Source organism: Cygnus olor, chromosome 4 (assembly GCF_009769625.2).
Source record: "Cygnus olor isolate bCygOlo1 chromosome 4, bCygOlo1.pri.v2, whole genome shotgun sequence".
Lineage (NCBI taxonomy): Eukaryota > Metazoa > Chordata > Aves > Anseriformes > Anatidae > Cygnus > Cygnus olor.
In genome coordinates this window covers 72,156,426-72,162,425 of record NC_049172.1, presented here as the reverse complement: position 1 = coordinate 72,162,425, position 6,000 = coordinate 72,156,426, and positions in this window count along the sequence as shown.

The window sequence follows — 6,000 nt, the reverse complement described above, 5'->3', positions numbered from 1 at the left end:
GATGTCCCATAGACTCATAGGAGATTTGGTTCTGTTTCCAAGATATTAGACCATTTCAGTTTCTCTTCTCTGGATTTTCTGGGACAGGTACTCACACCATTTATATATAGAAATAGGCAAAAACACTGATCATCTGGAAAAAGCTAATTCTGAATACAAAGCTATTTCCAAACTTCTTCACACACAAATGAGCTGTGCTCCAGTACGTTGCATTTTCTTCAGTGCAGATACAGTATTTTCCCCACGCTTTTGTCCTGATACAATTCTTGATTTCTATTAATGAGGACAGCCTCAAGCAAAGCAAAGCCAGCAGCACTTCCAGATTCATGCCAGCCATAATTTGCCTTATTAAAGGTATCTTAAAGGAGCAATTCTGTAGCCATTTTGTGTTTCCTCCTGCCTCTGTAAGTTAACTTTACATAGGGCAAAATAGTAGTAGTAGGGTAGAGAACCCGTCCTACACAAATGGCTCATGTTTCCAAGTTACTTTTTTTTCCTTTTCCTTTTATGTGTTTTTTTTTCATTTTCAATTGAAAGGGAATAGCCAGAATGGTACAGCCCTATAAACAGTGGATAATAACTCTAAGCTAATAGTTACATGAAAGCACTGGTAATTGCCCTCTACTTGCTCTGGATATAAGACATGGAAACAATAAGGTCTGGAGATAAGATTGTAAGTATCAACAATTTTTCTTTCTATCCTCTGAGATTTTACTTTGGACCTGACAGTCATCATTGACTTATGTGCCACTTGAGCAGGCATTCTAGTGTCATTTGCAGGGACATGTGGCTTGATGGGCCTTTTATGAACAATTACACAATGGTGTAATTTACAGCATTAGCCTGGCATACTCAGCATGTAGCAGGACATACACAGCAGTAAGGCACAGCGCGGAGTGAAGGAAATCAGAAAAATACAACACTGCCTGGGCAGATTCCCTATAAGTTAGCGGCTGAGAAGCTGGGCGTGCAAACCACATGAGATCTGCTCTGACAGCTGAGGGAGGCTATCCCCACCTCAGAAACTCATTTTAATACTGATAGCCAAATTAACACTGGGCGCATTTTCTTTGGAAAGCAGAACTTCAGCATTTATGAAACTACAGTAAGTTTATCGACATATAAGTTCTTTAACTCTGTCCATTAAATCTTTTAACCAAAAGCCATAATGATGATGGCTGTCATTATTACTATTTGTCATCACAGTAGCAGCATTTTGCAAGCACCCAGGAGCCCAGTCAATTGTACTGCGATGTTTAGCCCTAACTTGTATTGATCCTTCAGCTCCAAGTCTCAAATCAAAAGCCATTTCTGAGATTTTTAGCTGGTGTGACTCAAAGGCAGAAAAGAGCTGTGGGCTGTGTTAGAGTCACTCTTCTGCAGGGGTGCATCACCTCGGCAGCCGTGATGGGTAGTTTTACATTTATAGTTCAAGGATTGACTTGAGACATCTTCCAGAGCTCACTCTGTCAGTCACGTCAGAGGCTCCACTTCTCTTAACAAGTTCCATCTGAAAAGTGCCTGAAGCCAACAAAAGTTCTCACAGTGATGCCTGCTGTGCACAAGGTCCAGGCTCCAGGATATGACGAAGAGGGAAGACCTGGCCAGCCCAAGGGCCAGCTGCTCCATCTCCTTCTGGTGCACCAGGGCTCAAGCCACATGGCTACCCACCACACTTCTCCATGACCATGGGGTAGAGCAGCTCCAACTCCCTCTGCCAGAAAGGGTACATTGAGTTTGATTTCCTGGACTGCTGGGATGCTCTGTAGGACACTGCTACTGGATAAAAAACAAAGCTGATGCGTGGAGCAGGGACAGCAAGCCACAGCTGTATCACAATTCATTGAGCCCACAGCTTAGGCACTGGGCTAGAATGTCATTTGCCCTCTCCTTGTGGTCCATGTGTTGGACCCTCGGCCACACAGTGATCCAGCAGTGCTCTACGATGGCATGCAGCTCTGGGAGCTTGGGAAGCAAAATGAAGCGAGTTTAAATCCTTGAGGCTGAAGAGAAAATCACCACATACAGATTTACTGCTTCCGGACCAAAAACTCTTATTAGAGTCCTATGCAGTAGGAAGACATCACTGTAACCTACTGTCTTTTAAAGAAAAAAAAATGGTGAGTTTTCTATGCTAAAAAATAATAAACACCTATATGTAAGGTGTAATTTTGTCCAGCAAATCTGCCTTCGAACAGACAGCTCACCAACACCCATAGAAAGACACCAAAGTCAAGGAAGTACGTACAGGTCAGACCAGGCTCTGACATTTCCCATTCCCTATCAGCCTGGGGGGTGGTTATTAATATCATTTCCAAATACATAATTTTTCCATTTTGCTATACACAGAAAGTGGGCACCAAGCTCAGTCATCTGAGCTCCACTCTTCCTTCTCTGTCCCAAACTGCTGCCCAGCCACAGCCATGTCATATTATGTGATATTAGATCGCACTGAATTCCTAATGTACATTTCTCCCAGTGAGAACTCTGTTTCAGAAGTGGATGAAGTATTGTGTAAATATTCCTCAGTTTTATCAATACTAATCTGAAAGCCAAACATTTGCTTGCACATTACTGCTTTTCTATGATGTTCTGCATTCACAAATGAGGAAACAGATGCAGAACCATGAAACCATTTGCCCAAGGCTATAAAGGAGCATTACAGGATCTGAGTTTCCTTGCCCCTAGTCCCATACATAGACTAGTAGACCACAGACAACAGCTAGTGAGCATTAAGTACCTCCCAACACCAAAAAGAGAAGTTGAGGTTGATATTCTTACTGTGAGATCCTTTTGTGCTGCAAATGGGCCCAGGTAGATGGAATAGCCTCAGGTTTAGCTGCTTGGAAAACTGTGACAAACTAAGTACATGATCAAAAAGAGAGAAAGTGAGAAAGAAAGAGAGAAAGTAAAAGCCTGTTGTCACACACAGGAAAAATAATCCATGTTCTTTTTTGTAACAGACTTGACAGGTCTGTAATAAGAAATATTTCATTAGTGCAGTAAAGCTCTTTGTCAGCAAATGTTGTAGAGTAAAATAAATGGGAATTAAAATTAATTCTTCATTAAGCTTTGATGAAGACTCTGTCCTTGAGCTGTAAATCCAGGGCAATTCTTATTCTAGAGAACCATTATTAACCTGTGGGCCCTCCTGGTTGTCTGGGAGATGTGTATGATGTACTGCTGATGGAATATGTGCTTATGCAACCTACTGTTACCATGCTCATCTCCATAGGAACTATCTGCATCACAGACAGTCTTGGTGGGTTTCTCATGCCACTCTGCTGAAATCATTGAGACCTGTGCGTGTGAGCCAGAGTTTAATTTCTTCTACCTCTTCCCAGAACACTTATCTTCAAGGATGGGCTTGAATATGCCCAGTACAACCAAGAGGGGTGGCAGCAAGAAGAGCCATGCCCAAGTACTCAGTACCTTATGTCTAACATTAGCTCTAAATTTTCATCTCACTACCTTTAGCCATCTAAAGATCGACACCATGTCAAAGGTGATCATCTCAGCTCCTCATTGTCAATAAAAGAGATAGGTATTCCCACAATGAACTTCATACTCCATACAATGTAGGTATCTTTGTAAGATATCTCCTATTGTTTCGGGTAGATACTTGTCCCTCTTTATTAAATAGAAAGAAACCTGAGACTGGAGGCACAGCTATTGAATATCCAAAGTTAGGTGAGTTGTACCCCACCCTAAGATCTGACTATAGGTTCTTCAGTAAGAACGGAATTCCTCTCTTCTAACTTCTGGTAGGCATCCATGTAATTCCAGGCAGAAAGGAAGATCTAGTAAAGCCATTGCACAAAGGAATGAAATTCTGATCACTCTTCAAGAGGGCAAAGCCAAAATATAAAACTGGTAGAAAACCATTCTGAGGACAAGATGAGGAAGGATGATCCTTCTTCTGAAATGGGACTTGTCCATCCTGGCAAAGGGAGTGCTGAGGAAACCTAATTTCTCTTGGTTTTTACAGAGAGACAGAGAAAAGCGCTCTGAAGCTGAAGGAAAACACTGACTAAAAGAAAAATTGGTGTAAAATTGACCATTAATATATTTAAGCTGGCGATTAGAAACAAGTTCCATTAAATCAACTCCCTGATGGGGCTGAAAAGAAGAGAGAAAAACTGACTCGAAGATAGAGCTTGGTACTGTGAAGAGGAGGATATGAGGTGCTGCTTTTGATTACAGGCAGCTCAATGTGCTGACCCACGAGACCCCTTTCAACCTCACGCTACTGTGTTCTCCAACGCTGTCATTGCCTTCATCATTACAAGTGGAAATTGAGGGCACTCAGCACTGACTGGTCCTAGATCCCTGTGCAGCAAAGAGCTCTAAGGCTCAAATTTGCTTTTCTCAATTGCTGAAAGTATTGGCTCAACAGAATCAGAAAAAAAAGCCAGCTGGGCACAGCATTCCCTAGCCCTGTTCATTTCTTCTGAAATAATTTCTCAGAAAACATGTTTCCATTTTACAATAGACTCCCAGGAAAGTCCTGGATTAGCCATTTTATTTTTTTCACCTGCTAGTGCAAACACGTTTTAGCCGATAATGACTCCGGCTGCAGTGGCTCCCTTTGGAAGGATTACGATGACAGCAAAAGAGGCTGATGAAAACTGTGACAATTCCCTCTTCCCCCAGCTGATTCAGAGCGGCAAACGCTAATGTTAAAATGTACAAATGGCTCTGCATGCAATTTTAATATGATTATCATATGAGAAAAAGAAAGACCATCTGTGGAAGCTAGAAAATCTTAATGGGAGATTTAATTGACTTCATTTATCTAAGGGGAGATACATGTGTCTCAGGACCTCCAAACCAGCTAGGTAGCCTCCTCTGCTCTGCTAGAATTAGTGCTTTGCTCGATGGAGGGTGCAATATACCTGAGAGACCGTAGCTGTCATGTCCCACTCCAAACAGGAAAAAGCAAGGTTATAAATCACCTTTATCACCAAGATAACGATTAAGGACAGAATGTAGTGTTTTATCACAAGGAATGAATGAGTGACTGCTGCAGGCCCCAAAGGCCACAGACCATAAAACAAATAACTGTGATTAAGCAGATCAAAAGTCTTTAACTTATCTAGGGCCATAAGGACCAAATTAAACGCCAAACCATTTAGGAAATGGCTTTCATAACATTTCTTGTTATCAGCATATTGGCGGGTGTTCAGGAAGTTCATTAAGAAACTGTAGCAACAACTCCACTGTATTGACTCAAAAAGAGCAGGTTGCTTTGAATTTAGTACATCAGAGGAAAAGTCAGCAGCAGAGAGCCATGGTTTTATCTGAGCATAATCCATCTAGGCACAGTCTGGTTGCCCAGAAGTCATTCTACACCCATTCTATGCCCATTCTATGTCATTCATTCTATCTGCATGGTTGCCCTAGCATTGCTTACTTTTTCTGGCTTCATATTCATTATGACTACTTGTAAGGAGATCATCACCCATCAGCAGAAATTGGAAAGGATTTTCTGATTAAACAGTGTTTAACAATGTCAGTTCATCCAAGCTCAAGATATGTCTGTAGAAAGGGAATGGAGATAATTTCCAAGTTGTTTTTTTTTTTTTCCCTGAAATTTTGAAGATAACATTCAAATTCCCTAATTTGAAGTAGTATCTTCTTCAGAAACCTTTGTTCCTCCAAGTTACCAAAGATTAAGAAAACGAGAGAATTATCGAAATTGAAGATTCTTTTTTTTTTCTCCCAAAGAGACCAAAAGAAAATTTTTGCACTGAAACATCTTGGCCTCCTTCCTTCTAAAACTATAACCTTCACATTTATCCCACAACTCCCCAGCTAGACCCAGCTAGGCCGGTTATGATGTGAAAGGCACAAACCTCTCCCCTAGCTGCTTGCAGTTGAAATCACTGTAGTCCAAACCACGGCTGGCCCTCTGTTCATCCGTCTTGCATTGTAGGTACCAACAGATGGAGCCTGCTGGCTTTGTACAGGAATTTATGGCCTGGATAAATGGAGGTGCAA